The sequence below is a fragment of the Rhinoderma darwinii genome, chromosome 3, assembly GCF_050947455.1.
Source record: "Rhinoderma darwinii isolate aRhiDar2 chromosome 3, aRhiDar2.hap1, whole genome shotgun sequence".
Lineage (NCBI taxonomy): Eukaryota > Metazoa > Chordata > Amphibia > Anura > Rhinodermatidae > Rhinoderma > Rhinoderma darwinii.
The window spans coordinates 167603303-167623175 of NC_134689.1; positions in this window are offsets into that span (position 1 = coordinate 167603303).

The window sequence follows — 19873 nt, forward strand, 5'->3', positions numbered from 1 at the left end:
GTAATCCCCGGCCACATGGGGATTCCGCTCCTTCAGGGAGTTACAGTGGCGCTAGTAGTTAGCAGAGCAGGGAGATACCTCCCTGCTCTGCTATAGTGCCGCCGCTACCGCTGTAGCAGCCGCAGCGGCTGCTAGCGGTGCCACCACCCACATGCCCAGTGTCACCGCTAGCAGCCACTATGGCCGCTACAGCGGTAGCGACGGCCACTAAGTGACGAAGCGCCCGGGCGGAAAGGCGACTCCCTAAGGCCGGCCCTGGGTGCAGTTAGCGAGTGGCACCTGACCCGCTGGTTGTTGCAACGGCGCGGGGATACACACACCCGCTGGGGCCCCTCTTGCAGTGTGGCGGCTGGCGCCCTGTGCGACCGCACTGGTCGAACGTATCTAAGGCCGGCCATGGTTCACACACAGAGTTTTCAGGCGTATTTCGGGGCGTAAATGCCTACAAACATCTGTTTAGTGTTTAGTTCAGACAGGGCATTTTTTACGCCGCTGTTTTAAAAAATGGCGCGTAAAAAGATGCCCGAAAAAGAAGGAGCATGTCACTTCTTGAGCTGTTTGTGGAGCTGTTTATCATTGTGTCAATGGAAAAAAAGCTCCAAAAAATTATTTTAAAAAACGTTTTCGGCTACAAGAAAACAGCTGAAAATCAGAAGCTGTTTTCTCATCATTTCCCGTCATTTTCAACCGTTTTTGATTTTGCGTGTTAACATACCCTTTCCTTGCCAAAACCAGGAGTGTAAGGGCCTGTTCACATGAGCGTTAGGCTTCCTTTCATGGGTTATGTTCGACCTTTCCATCAGAGTAACCGATAAACCAAAAGCCAAACGGACACCATAGCTTCCGCTTACATTAATATTGATTTCATCGGTTCCTCGTATGGAAAGGCTGAATGGAATCTATGAACGGAAGCCTGGCGCTGATGTGAACAGGCCCTAACCTACACAGAAAAAAAGTGTAATGAAAATATTTGCACTTTTTCACTGTTTTGCACTCACCTCTGGTTTTGGCTTCCAAATACTGATAAAATATACTGACCAAAATACTGCCACCACCCACATGCCCAGTGTCACCGCTAGCAGCCACTATGGCTGCTACAGCGGTAGCGACGGCCATGTGAAAGTGACCAACAACTGTATAGTATAGTCTGCAGACATCTGTGATGAATATATAGTTTAGCATTTTAATATGAAGAAAAATAAAACCCTGTAGTTATTACAAATGTAACCAAAAAGAAACAGTAGATGGCAGCATAGAGCAAAATAAGGCCTCCTTCACACAGAATTGTGCTGGCAATTTAAACTGCTTAAGAAAAAAAGCTCCTAAAAACGCAAGCGTTCTCAAAATGTTACTTTTTTTATAGCATTTTTAGTGGTGTTTTTTTTTTTATTTAGTGTCATTTTGTACACTCTTTTTTTCTGGCGTTCTTCAAGTTCTATAAAAAATGTAAAAAAAAAAACTATGGAAAAAATGCTCTACCCAGAGCATGCTGCGTTTGGAAAAAAAAAACACCACTGACCACAAAATTGCCTAAAAAAGGCATAAACCAGAATGCAGTTGTATGTAATCCTTTTATATTTTACTATAGACTTAAGGCCAGAATCCCATACACAGTTTAGATGCAGTTTTTGGTTCATTTTTTTGAGTCAAAGCCAGAAGTGGATCTAGAAGGAAGGAAAGGTATAACGAAAAGACTGGTGCATCCGCTTTCTTTTGTGTCCACTCCTGTGTTTGGCTCCAAAAACTGGGCCAAAATCTGCATTACCAACATCTACATTTTTTTTCCAGGGACACTTAGGGTCTTGATGGGTGTTTCTTACGGGGTATGGCCAGTGGGTGTGGCTTCCCAGAATTTCTGAATACAAATAAACAAACAAAAAATTCTGCACTAGTTTGGCTGACAATTGCTATGGTGGCCAGTATATCTCTGGTTATCCAGTTGTTTACAGGCAGGTGATGTCTTACTTTATCACCAGGGCTAGGACGATATGTGCTGACCACTAATGGCAGAGTAAAAACCAGAATAGATGGTGCCACACTCAGTCCCCCTTGTAGATGATGCTCCACACGGCCCCCAGTAGATAGTGCCATGCACTGCTTCCTGTAGATAATGCCACATGGCCCCACTGTAGATAGTGCCACAGTGAGCTCTGTAGATAGTGCCACAGTGCCCACAGTAGATGATGCCTCACAGCCCCCTGTAGATTATGCCACACAGCCCCCTGTATTTGATGCCACAGAGCCACCATGTAGATGGTGCCACACAGCCACCCTGTATATGATGCCACAGCCACCGTGTAGATGATGCCACATACTCCCCCCTGCAGATGGTGCTCCACACACCCCCTTGTAGATAGAGCCATCGTGCCTTCTCATAGAAGGGGACTCCCCAGCTAGCGCATTGCTGACGCTCTGGTCTGGGATTCCTCTCCTGGAGGAGATACGGACGGCACTGTCCATATATGGACAGTGGCGCCAAGGGCGCCTCCAGTAGCGGAATCCCCGGCAACGCCCTGGCCGGGGATTTCGGTGCTCCAGCATGAGCCTCTGACTTCACTGTCCATATATGGACAGTTACGTCGTCAAGGGCTCCCTCTATGAGCAGAATCCCCAGCCAGAGCATCAAAAACACTCTGGCAGAAGATTCAGCTGCAGGAGGAGCCCCTGACGTCACTGTCCTCATATGGACAGTGACTTCGGCGCTCCCTCTATTGCCGACGCTGTGGTCGGAGTTTCCGCTCCAGTAGCAGTAAGTGGCAGAGTAGGAAGTGGATCGTTTCCTGCACTGCCATAGTATTCAATTGCATCTGCGTCCTGATACAATTGAATGCGGCAGTTGCCAAGACACATCCCAGGACAGTAACTTGCCAGGAATGTCTCTGTAAATGTAGGACAGTCCCGGCAAATTCGGGACTGTTGGCAGCTATGATACTGTGTGTGTGATCCCGGCCTTAATATAACATCTGGTTGCAACAAAAAAAACGCATAAAAAACGCAGTTAAAAATGCCATTTAGGCAAGGACCACACACACAGTTTTGGAGCAGTTTTTCGTGCATTTCTTGGATCAGTTTTTTGAGCGAAAGCCAGAAGTGGATCTCATAAGGAAGTTAAAGGGGTATTCCGGTTACAGCAAGTTACCCCCTATCCATAGGGTAAGGGGTAACTTGCTGATCGGTGGGTGTCCGACAGCTCAGACCCCCACCGTTTAATGGGGAGCCCGAAGTTGTCTGAATCCCAAGTTTGAACTGAGCAGCAGGTCGCTCATGCGCACTGCCGCTCCATTCATTCTCTATGGGAGCGCTGGAGGCAGCCGTGTGCAGTATTCGGCTTTTTCCTGTGCTGCCATATAGAATGAGTGGAGCGGCAGTGCACACGATCGACCTGCCGCTCAGTTTAAACTTGGGGTTCGGGCAACTTCGGAATCCCCGTTCTCGTAAACGGCAGGGGTCCGTGCTGTCGGAAACCCACCAATCAGCAAGTTACCCCTTACCCTACAGATAGAGGGTAACTTGTTGTAACCGGAATAACCCGTTAAGGCATAAATAATAGATTGATGCATCTCCTTTTATTTGTCCACTCCTGTGTTTGGCTCAAAAAACTAGGCTAATTACTGCACCAAAAGTTTGTGTTTGATGCTGGCCTAAAAACGCCACCAAAAAAAAAAAAGCCGCAAAACCCTGTGTGTAAATCCAGCCTAAGTAGAATTTTGAGACATACTTGTCTTTTAAGTTACCGTCCCGGATAACTTTGTTAACTGTAAGGCCGCACGCACGCATATACGCACGCACGCACACACACTTTTGATGTTGTTTTTGGCCCAGTTCTTTGAGCAAAAAACAGAAGTGGACACAAAAGAAAGGGCATGCACCAGTCTTTTCTTTATAACTTTCCTGCATTTTGGACACACTTCTGTCTTTGGCTAAAAAAAATGAATAAAAAATGCATAAAAAAATGCATCAAAACTGTGTGTGTGATTTTGGCCTAAACATAACAACTTCAGGTTTACTTTTCATGGTCACTGAGAGTCATTCTTTTTTTACATTATGCTACATGGAAATAGATGTAAGCTTAAAGAGGCTCTGTCACCACATTATAAGTGCCCTATCTCCTACATAAGGAGATGGGCGCTATAATGTAGGTGTCAGCAGTGCTTTTTATTTAAAAAAAATGATCTATTTTCACCACGTTATTAGCGATTTTAGCTTTATGCTAATTACTTTCTTAATGGACAACTGGGAATGTTTTACTATTGACCAAGTGGGCGTTGTACAGAGGAGTGTATGACGCTGACCAATCAGCGTCATGTACCTCACTCCATTTATTTAGTCAGCGCATAGGGATCCTTTTAGATCAATATGTGCTGTCTTATACTAACACATTAACGATACTGAAGAGTTTAGACAGTGAATAGACATTCCACGGGATGTCTATTCACAATCCCGACACTTCTGTAACGTTTCTGTGGTACTTACAGCAGAGCAAGTGTAATCTCACGAGATCATGCTACAAATGACAGGTTACAGCGAGATTACGCTTGCTCTGCTGTAACTACCACAGAAACATTAACGAAGTGTCGGGATTGTTAATAGACATCCCTTGGAATGTCTATTCACTGTCTAAACACTTCAGTATCATTAATGTGTAAGTATAAGACAGCACATACTGATCTAAAAGGATCCCTATGAAATGACTAAGTGAATGGAGAGACATGCATGACGCTGATTGGTCAGCGTCATACACTCCTCTGTACAACATCCACTTGGTCTATAGTAAAAACACGCCCAGTTGTCCATTAAGAAACTAATTAGCATAAAGCTAAAATCGCTAATAACGTGGTGAAAATAGATCTTTTTTTTAAATAAAAAGCATTACTGTCACCTACATTATAGCGCCGATCTCCTTATGTAAGAGATAGGGCACTTATAATGTGGTGACAGAGTCTCTTTAAAGTAAATACACAACTATATAGAAAACTTACATCAGGTAATACATTTCTATTTTTTATCTAGTGTCAGTATAATCAAATTAGGGCTGTACAGAAGTTGTCATCACTTACTGTCCCCAGTGGAGCTCACAATCTAAATTCCCTTTCTATTTTTTTTGAGTGTGGGAGTAAACCGGTGTACCCAGAGGAAATCCACACAAACACAGGGAGAGCATACAAACTCCATGAATATGTTGTCCTTGGTTGGATTCGTAGCCAGGACCCCACTACAAGCCAGTAGCAATCACCCATCACACGCAATGAAAAATCTTCCTATAGAAGAATACATCAGAGCCAGAAGTACTTGCTTCACAAAAACATATCTAAAGGAATGTTGAAATATTGATAATAGACATTACATAGTGGTTAATTCCATAAAGTTGTTAAAAAGGGTCAAGTCTATCACTCAAAAGCTAAACCAGAATACTCTTTTTCCATGGATAATTTTTCATAGACGACCTCATAATAATTACATCACTTTCTCTGCTCCTAAAAATGAGGAGATTGTTAAGATATTACAAAACAATTCACCTATTTTGTATCAAAATATGCCAATCACAGGCTGCAGCATCACATGGCCTGCAACGTCATCATATGAGCGGACGTCAAAGGAGGGAGGGGGTGAGTATGAGCACTTTTTTACACAACGGAAATTCTGTCCGAAAAACAGCACCAATGTGTTTCGATTTTTAGGAAAGAAGGTGCTGTGGGTTACCGGTCGGATACCCTGTGTGATTTTTATGCAGTGCATTCGACCCGTGGGAACCCGACCTTACACGGCCCAACGTGGGTCGTGTAAACAAACGCCGATTAACGAAACAGCTCATTGATCGACGCTCGTTTGCCCCTTTCACAAGGAGCTATGTTTGGGGACGAGTGCTCGTTACTACGATTGCTCGACCCGATACATTTCTATCATGTCGGCAGCAATACTCCCTGTTTACATAGGGAGATGTGCTGCCGACAACAATATTTTCGGCTGCATAAACGATACAATCAGATGATGAACGATCATTTGCTCGTTTATTAGCTTATTGGGAACGAGCGTTCTGTGAAAGCTCATTTGCCCGATAATTTGCCCGTGTAAAAGGGTCTTAAGATGTGATATGAGCAAATGTGGCTAATGCAAATATTTGGACAAAGCCCGTGAGTTTTCTTCAGCACAAACAGGCATGATTTATCATATAAGGATATATGAATTGTTACAGCATGTATGTGGTTTATATCATCCATTTTAAAGAAAGTAATTTACAGCATATTGGATATACTACCCGGATACTGAAGGTAACAATAGGGGAAAATATCGATGGCACTAGCCCTATGAATGCAATCAAAGGTCTTGCCACTTCAACTGCCTCACAACATTTTTTGGAGTCTCATGCAAAATCAGAAGGGACAAGCACTTCTTATGAGGAAATCTTACTGAATCCTCACCATGGAAACCAGAATGCCTTCTAGTTTAAACTTAAAAAGTAACCTGATATATTTCTACTAAATGTTTGTAGTCCGCCATTTTTACAACCTGTGATTTTACAATTGCCTTTGAAGACGTGCATAATTATGTGTACTGTTTCTTTTGTTCCCCACACTATCGGGCAGATTTACTATTGCTAATATTTAGACAGAGTAAACTTAGACCAGGCAGTCAGACTATATTTATCAATAAGTCAGAATTGATCAAAGTGGAAAATGAAAAATTTGGCTTAGCTTGCTAGACACTTTTATCTCCCTAGTACCACCTCCTGATTGGCTTAGTTTAGGCTTCCTTCACGCACACACTTGTTTTTCCATCTTGTTTTTTCATAACAAAAAGGTTTGTGCGATTTTTATGATGTTTTTTGCAAATAGATTGTTTTACTACCTGCATTCTTTTTTAAGGTGGCGTTTTTTACATTGCAAATCATGTCATTCAAAGACCAAGTAAAGGAAAGAGTAATCTTTGCAACGCATGCTAAATTCTCAAGAAACCCCACCAAAAACTCCAAAGTCAGGCTCGTTGTGATTTTGAAAAAAGTTCACTGAGCCAAAGAACACAAGATAAAAAAAAAATGCCACAAAAAAACCTGTTTGTTTGGCGTTTATTAATTCTCTATTGACTTCATGCTAACATCTGTCCGCAGTTATTTTTTCCACAAAAAAAGTTCTACCCTAACCGCAGGTTTTTTGCAACAAAATTTGGGTGACACACCCCTTTTCTAAATACTTTTAAAAAGCTTCTAGTGAGGCAGAAACATCTGTTCATTTTGATGCAAGTCAATTATATATTTGCCTTAATTGATTTTATTTAATTATTTTTAAAAAAGGTCCAACTTCGGCCAGACTTTAACAATAGTAAATCTGCCCCTATGTGTTTGATAACTAGTTTGTACGTAAGGGCATACACACATCAGAAATTCCACATGTCTGCTTGTGCAATTAGCTATGACTCAGAACCATGTCCAGATTCAAAATGCGTGAGCAGTGCCCGGTTATCTTGAATGGGCATTCCATGTTTTTAAAGTATGTTTAGATGTATCGGATGTTTTTAACCTTTGGATGCTGGAGACATTTTCTACTTACGTTAGGTCTCAACAGTAAGGCCATGTTCACACGGCTTATTTTCCAGCGTATTTTGGAGCGTAAAATGGTCGCATCACGCTCCGAAATATACCTGGAAAATGCCTGCAAACAGCATCCTATTGATTTCAATGATAAAAAGCTGTGTTGTTCATATAAGGCCTAATTTTAGGTCGCTGTTTAAAAAAACTGCGTAAAAATAAGTCTCATACAAAAGAAGCTTCTTAAGGCGTTTTTGAAGCAGATTTCTAACATTTCCAATTAATGGATTTCGATGGTGTGGTTTAGAGCCCACCACCAAGACTTAGTTTTTGCAATTTTCCGTAGTATATATGTATATATATATATATATATATATATATATATATATATATATATATATATATAAAGAAAAAATAGATCTGGAGTTTATGTATAAAATATAACCTTTATTGTAATTTCATATAAAATCTCTTAGAAAGTGTTAACATAAACATATAGTGCATACATATGTTAAAAAATCATACTTAAAGAGGCTCTGTCACCAGATTCTCAAACCCCTATCTCCTATTGCATGTGATCCGCGTTGCAATGTAGATAACAGCAACGTTTTTTGTTTTTTTTTTTAAAACGTTCATTTTTGGCCAAGTTATGTGCTATTTTATATATATGCAAATGCAAAAGACTAACTAAGGGCTGAGCATTTCATTGAATTCAGTCTTCTACTGCTTGTCTGTATGTTCATTACCCTGCACATAAACCAATCACGTTCTCTAAATATTCACAGCGCAACCAATCTGAAAGTTTACAGTGCTTGGGAATAAGTGACTGGGGCACAAGAGGATGGAGGCGCAGCCTTATATAGTGGATCGAGCGGGTTCCCCAGCAGCATTTAAAAAAAACAGGATCCTGACCTGTCCACAGAGTTTACGGCAGCACAGAGTATTTCAGGAGATGAGCGTGCGGATCTTGTGCGGGGTGGTGACTTGCCAATCATGTGAAGGTGTTATTGAGGACAGGAGTGGAGGAGAGGTAACAGACTGAGAGCTACGTAATGGTAAGAGCAGAGTTCACAGCAGCACAGAATATTTCAGGAGAGGAGCGTGCAGATGTTGAGGAGTGTATGACGCTGACTGGTCACTGATTGGTCAGCGTCATACACATAAACACGCCCAGTTAAAAACACAATACACGCCCAGTTGGACATAACGAAAAAAAAACGCCCAGTTGTCCATTTCAAAGCTCATTTGCATATATATAAAATAGCTCATAACTTGGCCAAAAATGAACGTTTTAAAAAAACAAAACCGTTGCTGTTATCTACATTGCAGCGCCGATCACATGCAATAGGAGATAGGGGTTTGAGAATCTGGTGACAGAGCCTCTTTAATGAATTCTTGCACTTGTTTATGGCATATATCCAATATGGTTGAATAGTCAGATTAGACAGCAATTCATACGTGTTTTAATGAAAAATGAGTGTTCACCAGGATTTAGTTGAATATTTCCCTTATATTTCATTTATACAAATACTAGTGAAGTACTTGAAGATCAGGGTCAATACCCCTACCCGTTTAGATGCTAGATGTCATCCGTATTTGTGTTAATGTAAGGGGACCAGGGAACCTCTCTCGATGTTGAAATACCGCCCAACGCGTTTCCTCACGTCCAAGCGATTCCTCAGGGGAGATGGGTCATAAACAGCATATCCAGATTCCTAGGATGCTGGAGCAAATAGTTGTTAACATTTCCAATGGACAATGCCAAAAACGCTTTGCAAATCTACTTTAACCCGTTAGTGACCGCCAATAGCCTTTTAGCCTTGGGTATCTTCTCCGTGAACAAACAGCTGAGGTAATGGGTGCCTTTCCTGCATCAGTGTTGCCTAGATCCACGAGGTTCCCCCCCTTATCTCTGTGTCCTCAGGTGGAAATTTTCACCAGATTAGTCATGGATGAGTTCAAGAAACTATCCATTATGAGAAGAGGAGACAATTTCCCTATTACACAGAGGAAAGCATTAAGTGAATTGCAACTATTGGATGATGTTGTAATCAAACCAGCAGACAAGGGGGGGAATATCGTGGTTTGGCCGACGGTCAAATACGAAAGGGAAGCCCTAAAACAGTTACGTGACAAGCAAACCTATGCTAAACTAACAAATAGCCCTTTACTTACATTTTCCTCAGAATTAGCGAAAATTCTTAATAAAGCCTTGGACAAGGGACTGATTCCAAAGAAAATATATGAGGGACTTCTGATTGACGAACCCAAGATTCCAACACTCTATCTGTTACCTAAGGTGCATAAGAGTCTAACGGACCCCCCAGGACGTCCAATCGTGTCAGGTATGGGTGGTCTATGTGACCCAATTTGCAAATTTGTTGATTATTACCTAAAACCTTTGGTCACTGAGCTACCCTCATACGTTAGAGACACGACGGAAGTCCTGGGGAGGCTGGACGGAATCCAAATTGAGTCGGATATGATATTAGTTATTGCAGACGTAGAGTCACTGTATACTTGTATACGGCACTGTGATGGTCTTGAGGCGGTCCGCTTCTTCCTGGGGACCAGCAACAGGGATGGCGAAATGTGTGATCTAATCCTGGAACTGCTACAATATATCTTGACACATAACTTCTTTGTGTTTAAGGATCATTTCTATTTACAGACCAGGGGCACTGCCATGGGGGCGGCCTGTGCGCCATCCTATGCGAACCTGTTTTTCGGACTCTGGGAGAGGCAGGTTTTTCTTGGGGATGGCGCTCGGGCCGCAGAACATGTGCAGTGCTGGCTTCGATATATTGATGATATTTTGTTTATTTGGCAGGGGTCCGAGTGTGATTTGGCGATATTCATGCAGCAGTTGAATTTTTAACCTTTTTAACATCAAATTGACCTATAAGGCACATAAACATCAAATAGATTTCTTGGATGTACAGATCTTCACTAATCATGATGGATTCCTTCAGACTGATGTCTTCCGCAAATCCACATCAGTCAATTCACTGCTGCATGCCACGTCCTTTCACACTCGCCCAACTGTCAAAGCCATCCTGGTTGGACAGTTTCTTAGGATGAAGCGGATCTGCTCCACTGATAGGTTGTTTGAACGACAGTCAGATGAACTAAAATCCAGATTTCTGGACAGAGGGTATAGCACACGCCTCATTAAATCAGGGTATAATAGGGCTAGAAGAACACCTCGCTACGATCTATTGCGAACTAAAACCCGTTCAACGGTTGACAACAGTGTTCGCTTTATCACAACTTATAACAATCAGTGGGATAAAATGAGGTCCATTCTTGGGCATCACTGGCCAATCCTGAGATCTGAACCAGCCTTGGCACAGTGCTTACCCGCAAAACCCATGATGACTGCCAAGAGGAGTAAAAACCTCAAAGATCTTCTAACTAAAAGCCATTATATACCTAAATATGTCAATCCTTTTAGCACGAGAGAACCAAAAGTTGGATGTTATCCATGTGGTGACTGTAGTGCATGCCCTAATATCAGCAGAGCTGGTGATTTTGCAACAGCAGATGGAACACGAACTTTTAAGATTAGAGATTACATTTCATGTAGTACTACACATGTAGTGTATTACGCACTCTGTGGATGCCCTAAGATTTATGTGGGCCTAACATCCAGACAGCTGAGGATACGCACTAGAGAGCATGTTCGTGACATCGCTGGAGCTAATGCAATCAGCGACCTTAAACAACTTAAAACATTGCCAAGGCACTTCAAACAGCACCATGGTTGCAATCCTAAGTCTCTTAGAATCTGTGGAATAGACCGTATACATTGTGGCATCAGAGGGGGTAATTTGAGGAAGGTTTTGGCCCAAAAAGAGTGTATGTGGATCGTCAAATTGGGATCCATGACTCCCAGTGGCCTTAACGAACAACTGAACTTCGCCCCGTTTCTTTAAAATTAAAGAGGCTCTGTCACCAGATTTTGCAACCCCTATCTGCTATTGCAGCAGATAGGCGCTGCAATGTAGATTACAGTAACATTTTTATTTTTAAAAAACGAGCATTTTTGGCCAAGTTATGACCATTTTTGTATTTATGCAAATGAGGCTTGCAAAAGTACAACTGGGCGTGTTTACAGTAAAAGTCCAACTGGGCGTGTATTATGTGCGTACATCTGGGCGTGTTTACTTCTTTTACTAGCTGGGCGTTGTGTATAGAAGTATCATCCACTTCGCTTCACAATGCCCAGCTTCTCGCAGAGCAGACACACAGCGTGTTCTCGAGAGATCACGCTGTGACGTCACTCACTTCCTGCCCCAGGTCCTGCATCGTGTCGGCCACATCGGCACCAGAGGCTACAGTTGATTCTGCAGCATCAGCGTTTGCAGGTAAGTAGCTACATCGACTTACCTGCAAACGCCGATGCTGCTGCAGAATCAACTGTAGCCTCTGGTTCCGATGTGTCCTCGCTCGTCCGACACGATGCAGGACCTGGGGCAGGAAGTGAGTGACGTCACAGCGTGATCTCTCGAGAACACGCTGTGTGTCTGCACTGCCAGAAGCTGGGCGTTCTGAAGAGAAGTGGATGATACTTCTCGTCAGAACGCCCAGCTAGTAAAATAAGTAAACACGCCCCGATGTAACGAACACAATACACGCCCAGTTGGACTTTTACTTTAAACACGCCCAGTTGGACTTTTGCAAGCCTCATTTGCATAAATACAAAAATGGTCATAACTTGGCCAAAAATGCTCGTTTTTTAAAAATAAAAACGTTACTCTTATCTACATTGCAGCGCCGATCTGCTGCAATAGCAGATAGGGGTTGCAAAATCTGGTGACAGAGCCTCTTTAAACTTTATTCAAATTTTATTTTTCAATTAAACCCTACCACCATATGTTTTTAATTGAATTTTAACTTTGTGTCTTTTGTTATGGTACATAGGTGTTTGATGCATTATTCATCTCGACAGCCCCCTCTGGACAAGATCTTGAACTGTAGAGTTGGACTGTCTCTGAAACATCGACATGAAGAGACACACATATATATAAATATATATATATATATATATATATATATATATATATATATATATATATATATATATATATACATACATAGACATGCCTATTTGGAATGTGTACCCGCATAGGTTGATAACCGACAATTTTCCCTTTCTCCTCACTTGGATTAATTTTTAAATATTTAGTATAAAATTTTATATACACTCTATCTGTATCTTTTGTGTATTGTTTCCACACCCCGAGGTCATATTCATTGATCATCTCTATTCATTTATATATATTTCAATATAGACTTTGTATAATAACAGTGCACCTCTGTTTCTATATATATTATGTTCACTATGTCCGTGGGAGATTAGTCTTCCTCTTATCTAATTCTGCAGGCTTGTACTGTGGCACTAGTCATAATTTTCACTTTATTGTCTTTTGTGTTTTGTCTTTTGCTTTCATTCATTGCACCACTTTCAGTCATAGACTGGTTTATAATTAATTATTTTCTATTGAATCTTACACATCTCGTATTGGTTACCGAGATTTGCATCATTTGCTGTATGCACATAATTTTAGATAATACTCCTTTCTTAATGATTTTAAAGTGTGAGGATATACTTGTGTGTCGACACATATTGCGGGTTGTCGTGTATTCTCTGTCAATATTTACCTTTGCTTGTCTCTATCTGTTTCTTGTCCAATGAGGAGCGCACCTCTTCTGTGCTTTGCTGACGTGCGAATGTCCTCGCTCCCGCCCCCTATAGCGCATTGCGCATGTCCGGAATCCCTGTACGCGTCGGGGATCCTGGGCGTGCGCTACAGCGCTGGGGGCTGGAAGTGGGGCTTGCCACACTTCCGGTTTCGGCAGAGGACGTGCGCCGCTAACTCCTGGCATCAACAAACATTCATGTCAGCTGCTGCTTACCCTATTTAAAGCAGCTGCTTAGTAGACACGATATACCCCTTGAGGAAGCACAACTGCGAAACGCGCGTTGGGGTCCCTTGCACGACTGTCAGACGGTGTTACATACCACCAATGGGTAAGACTCTCTTTCAATAGAGGGAACAGGTGGTTTTCACCTGTTCATTGGGTGATTTATTGGGTGATTTATTCATTTTTGCCTTCCCACTTGCACACTGTGATGTACTATTGGCCTAATGCAGTGGCAAAGATGACTAGTGACTTTTATAATGTTACCACCCATACCTCATAGTCCACTTTTTGAGTGTCTGATATCCCATACATATACCAAAGATAGTCTGCTTTTTCGTGTATTTTCACTGGAACTGTATTAGTGTCCTCCTGTCCATTTGTACCTTTTTAAGCATTTTGTATGTTTGTTATTATGTGTTAATAAAGCTACATTTTTAGTATATGGCCTTTATGCTCCATTTCTGTATCCAGTATTTAAATGTCTATATAGGAGTGCGTTTATTTGTTACTTAGGGAGTATGCTTTACCTCATAGCATCTAGCCCTCCTTTATTTGAATTTGCGGTAGGAGTTAATCTGTATTCAATACCCCTACCCGTTTAGATGCTAGATGTCATCCGTATTTGTGTTAATGTAAGGGGACCGGGGAACCTCTCTCGATGTTGAAATACCTCCCAACGCGTTTCCTCACGTCCAAGCGATTCCTCAGGGGAGATGGGTCATAAACAGCATATCCAGATTCCTAGGATGCTGGAGCAAATAGTTGTTAACATTTCCAATGGACAATGCCAAAAATTCTTTGCAAATCTACTTTAACCCGTTAGTGACCGCCAATAGCCTTTTAACGGCGGCCACTAACGGGCTTTATTCTGATGCATATGCCTTTGTACGGCACTGCATCAGGATAAAGTAAACAGAGCAGGGAGCGTCAAGTCTCCCTGCTCTCAGCTGCTAGAGGCAGCTGAGGGCTGGGGGCGTCCCTGCTCTGCCGGGTGAGATCGATATAAGTATCGATCTCAACCGTTTAACCCCTCCGATGCGGTGCACAATAGCGTGCACCGCATCTGAGTGGTTTTGGAGAGAGGGAGGGAGCTCCCTCTCTCTCCCACCGACACCCGGCGATACGATCGCCGAGTGTCTGTGTCTCTAATGGCAGCCGGGGGCCTAATAAAGGCCCCCAGGTCTGCCTGGAGCGAATGCCTGCTAGATCATGCCGCAGGCATGACCTAGCAGATGCCTGTCCGTTTTAAATGGACAGGCAGTAATACACTGCAATACAAAAGTATTGCAGTGTATTATAATAGCGATCGGAGGATCGCATATTAAAGTCCCCTAGTGGGACTAGTAAAAAAGTAAAAAAAAAGTTTAATAAAGTTAATTTTAAAAAAAATTTGAAAAAAAAATGAAAAACCCAGCTTTTCCCCTTACAAAATGCTTTACTATTAAAAAAACACAATAAAGTAAAAAAGTTACACATATTTGGTATCGCCGCGTCCGTAACGACCCCGACTATAAATCTATTACCTTATTTAACCTGCACGGTGAACGCCGTAAAAAATGTAATAAAAAACGATGGAAAAATTGCAGTTTTTTGTGAATCCTGACTTGAAAAAAATGTGATAAAAAGTGATCAAAAAGTCGCATCTACTCCAAAATGGTATCAATAAAAACTACAAGTCTTCCCGCAAAAAAAAAGCCCTCATACAACCGCATCGGTGAAAAAATAAAAACGTTACGGCTCTTCAAATATGGAGACACAAAAACAAATAATTTTGAAAAAAAAGCGTTTTTACTGTGTAAAAGTAGTAAAACATACAAAAACTATACAAATTTGGTATCGTTGCAATCGTAACAACCCGCTGAATAAAGTTACTGGGTTATTTATATCACACGGTAAACGGCGGAGATTTAAGACGCGAAAAAGTGTGGCGAAATTTCAGGTTTTTTTCTATTCCCCCCCAAAAAAAAGTTAATAAAAGTTAATCAATAAATAATATGTCCCCCAAAATGGTGCTATTAAAAAATACAACTTGTCCCACAAAAAACAAGACCTTACACAGCTATGTCGACGCAAAAAGAAAAAGGTTATAGCTCTTGGAATGCGACGATGGAAAAACGTAAAAAATGGCTTGGTCATTAAGGTCTAACATAGGCTGGTCATTAAGGGGTTAAAAACGCTTTGTTTTCAGATGCTGATTTCTCTTGAAACCTGCCTTGTATGTTTCTGCTGCACACATATGCCATGTGAACATGCCAGTAGGGTACCGACACACATAGTGGAGTTGTTGCAGATTTTTTGCAGAAAAATCTGCGTGTGTCACGTGCAAATTTTGCTACCAATTTACAGAAAATTTCACCCCTTCAACATTAAAAAGGGTGAGATCCACTTTGAAGATGCTTCAATTTCCATGTGGAAAATGTTCCGCAGCATCTGGTTGAGATTTGTTCAAATCACATCCACATCACAGGTGATCATACGGTAATCCACACAGAAAATCTGCAGTATTTCCATCCCACGTGCAGGGGACCTAAAGGTGCCTACACACATTAGATGAATGTCAGCCCTACTAGCTGGGGGGACCGGTCGATCATCTACCACCATAGAGTTCCCTGTTAATCTAAGTTTGATTCAGTAGAATCACAAAGGGTCCAAGTCTTGTGGGCGTAATATGGTTGTTAAACTGCGGCCATATAAAGTAATATGTCTTCATTGTTTCTAGGGGGAAGTTCCTCAGTAATACGGCATACAAAGCTCCACTTTTTTTTTTCAATGACAAAAAAAACCCTCAGTGTGCCTCTATAAAATTAGAGGCACACAAAACAGTATGGGCCCATAGTAGTTTGATCTTTAATTCATCCCTAATACATGGGCCCTTAACCTTGTATTTTAATACACAAGAATGAATGAGGCCTACTGCTCATTACATGTCAGCGCCCAGACACAATTATAACATAGATGGGTATTGTTGTTCATTTCATTTGCGTACATGTGGTATGTGTCTATACTGTCTCTCAAATGAAGGCAAACAAGCCCTGTTTATACCAAGTTAGTCACTTTCACTGAGGCATACACAATTGCGTGATTTTCTGATTAATGTGGGGGCAAATCCTGTTCTTGTGGGAAGCTTTATACTCCCATATAAAAGACAAAGGAGACAATCAAGCACAATGCTCAACTAGAATTGCCGGCCTAATCCTTTGTGGTGCTGCTGAGCTTTTGTAGATTGGTTCCAATGGTATCAACATTTCATAGGACCATTTGCATTTGTAAATTAGCAGATAAAGAAGAGTAAAGAGTTCTATACCCTGACCCCATTCATATGAAAAGGCTCATGAACTGAGGTAATCATTGGGATCCATAGGAGGCAATTAAGTTTCCTTCACACTTGTACCTTATGGAAAGACCAAAGCACAGGCAAATATTTTCTCCTTTCCTGAGCTTCCCATCCCCCATTCTGTTCTTCTTCTGTGTTTGTTCTTTGCACCTTACCTCAATAGCAGATAATGGTCTAATTTCAGACTGTCACAGCTGAGGTGACCAGCGAGGACAGATCAACAAAGTCCCTCTCTCAGGGCTGCCAAACAAAAGGCTTGTCAGGACTATGAGAATCTCAGCTCTGTTGTCATTCTGTTTTCTCAGGTGTTCCCTCTGAAATTAAGTACTTCTTTTTCTTTTGCAGCTGCTGTATAATGAAAAAAGTCTGCAGAGGAAAAGAGCCGTTGTTTTCTATGGACACTTCCTTTCTTGCAATCCTATTCTTGTGTTGAAGAAAAGGTGCGAATATACACAGGTCTTCGGGAAGTAGTTGTTGAATGATAGGAGTGGTAGAACAGTAAAAATAAAAGTAAATGCTACTTCATCATATAAGGCTTAGTTCTCTCTTCCTATTTCATTCAGATGTTTGGAAAAATCTAATTTACATATTGCTTTTAAAACCACAATTTTTAGGGCTTGCTACTTTTTCTGTTAACTGTAACATGTTCTATCTGTCGCAGTTTTGATATATACACATATTCTACATTCTCCATCACCATAACAACCCTTAGGGTATGTGCACACGGCAGCGTCCGATACGGCTGAAATTATGGAGCTGTTTTCAGGAGAAAACAGCTCCGTACTTTCAGACGTAATTGCTCGTCCTCGCATTTTGCGAGGCGTCATTGACGGCCGTAATTTAGAGCTGTTCTTCATTGAATTCAATGAAAAACGGCTCAAATTACGTCCAAAGAAGTATCATGCACTTCTTTGACGAGGCAGTCAAACGACGACGCGTAAATTACAGGTCGTCGGCACAGTACATCGGCAAACCCATTCAAATGAATGGGCAGATGTTTGCCGACGTATTGGAGCCGTATTTTCAGGCGTAAATCGAGGCATAATACGCCTCGTTTACGCCTGAAAATAGGTCGTGTGAACCCATGCTTAGGCTTCATTCACATCTGCGCTGAGGCTCCGTTTATAGGTTCTGTCTGACCGTTCCCGTCAGGGGAACCCATGAACGGAACCCAAACCGAAACAAACGGAAACCATACGTTTGATTTGATTTCCTTGGTGACGGATCCAGTGCAAATGATTTCCGTTTGTCATTATTCTGTATGGTTTCCGTTGTTTTGACAGAATAAATAGCGTAGTCGACTATGCTTGCCTCTCCAGGGTTTGCCTAAGGAATGCATTCCTGATTTTCCAGCTGCTCTTTGTCCAGGTGCCTCCTGTGATATTGTTTTATCACGTGACTGCTGCAGCCTGTGATTGGCTGCAGGGGTTACATGTGATGAAACATCATCACAGGGGGCAGCTTGGACACAGAGCACCTGAAAGAGAAGGAACACACTGCTATAGTAGCACCACAAGCTCGTTTCATACTTAGCAGGTGACGGCTGTGAATACAGCCGGCACCTCACTAAAACCAGTGGAATCAAAGATCACTTTGATTCCATTAGTTTAACCACTCAGATGCCATGCTGAATCGCGACCAAGGTATCTAAAGTGTTAGTATATGTGGGGAGGCTCCATCTGATGTGCCATCACGGGGTGCCGATAGACATCATGGCAGCCTGGGTGCCTAATGAAGGCCCCCAGGTCTACCATCTTTCTATTCCTATGAAGCCCTGCCTCCAGGGATTGCTAGAAACACTATATGCTGCAATACATTAGTATTGCAGTATATGATGTAAGTGATCCAATAATCGCTGGTTCATGTCCCCTAGGTAAACTTTTTTTTTTTAATGTTCCAAAAAAATTTTTTTAAAAGTTCAAAGAAACACCCTTTTCCCATTTTTTCCCTAAAGTAATGTTTTAAAAAATTTAATTTGGGGAGAAGTGTGCAGTTACCCTCTCAATTCCTACACGTAGAATAAATGGAAGGAACCACAAGGTGTACACCACCAGTCTTGTACAGGTATTTAATGGGAAGGGGAAAGGGGAATAGTGTGTGGTTTTACAACCTATGAACAAAATAATATAAAAAAGCATTATTAACGTACAAATATATAATAATTATTTAAAAAGTGTCCAATGTGGATCTGTATGAATCTGAGTGCAGAAGACCCTTTTGCTGCACTCCTAAAGGACAAAATTAGCCTGTAAGGATATTTTTAGCCAACAATGCCAGAGACAGTGGTCACCGATGTGTTAATGCCTGTAACCACTTCTATAGTTATCATATAAAGTGTCCCTATTGTATGTGTACTAGGGAATGGCAACTGGATAAGCCAAGATGATTGTCATTTATTGTATGAGTCCCTAGATGATGTTAGTGACTGCCTACATAGACATCAAATTTCATAGAACATGACTGATTGTTGCTAGGTCAAAAGCTGGAAGTTCCCTAGTCAGGAGAACCAGACCAGCAGAGTGACCAGCTGGTGTCCGTATAGAGGACTAGAGCAGGGTGTGTTGTCGTAACGACAAACTCTGCACCTAATACGAGACAGTAAACTCTGGGTTACCCCCTGCATCTTCTCACCTGCATCGCTGATCGCAGCAGAGGAAGTAGCAGGCGGTAGGATGTTGGAGCTCTGGAGTTGGTCTTACTTGCGTGAGCCGCTCATATAACAATGAGCCCCTCATAGCGTATAGCTCTATATGTATTGCTCTGTCATTGATGTTCAATCACCTGACAGTGAACACCACTGAGTTGCCTCTCGCTCACCCTGCTAGTAGTGAAAGCGGAAGCAGCGAGAGAGCACTACACGGGGAACAGCCTGAGATAGACACTGATTACTGGCTCTGTTGGATGATGGAGAGACCCTAACATATGGATCATTAAAACTGAACACCCGATGCGCGTTTCGCCAGCATTTCCGGCTTCTCCTAGGGATGGCACTCGCTGGTTTAACAGCCCTTAAGTAGATCAACTTTTTATTAACAGCCTCAAGGGCCAATACAGCTATTGTTGACAAATTACAATGTTTTTAGTGTGTG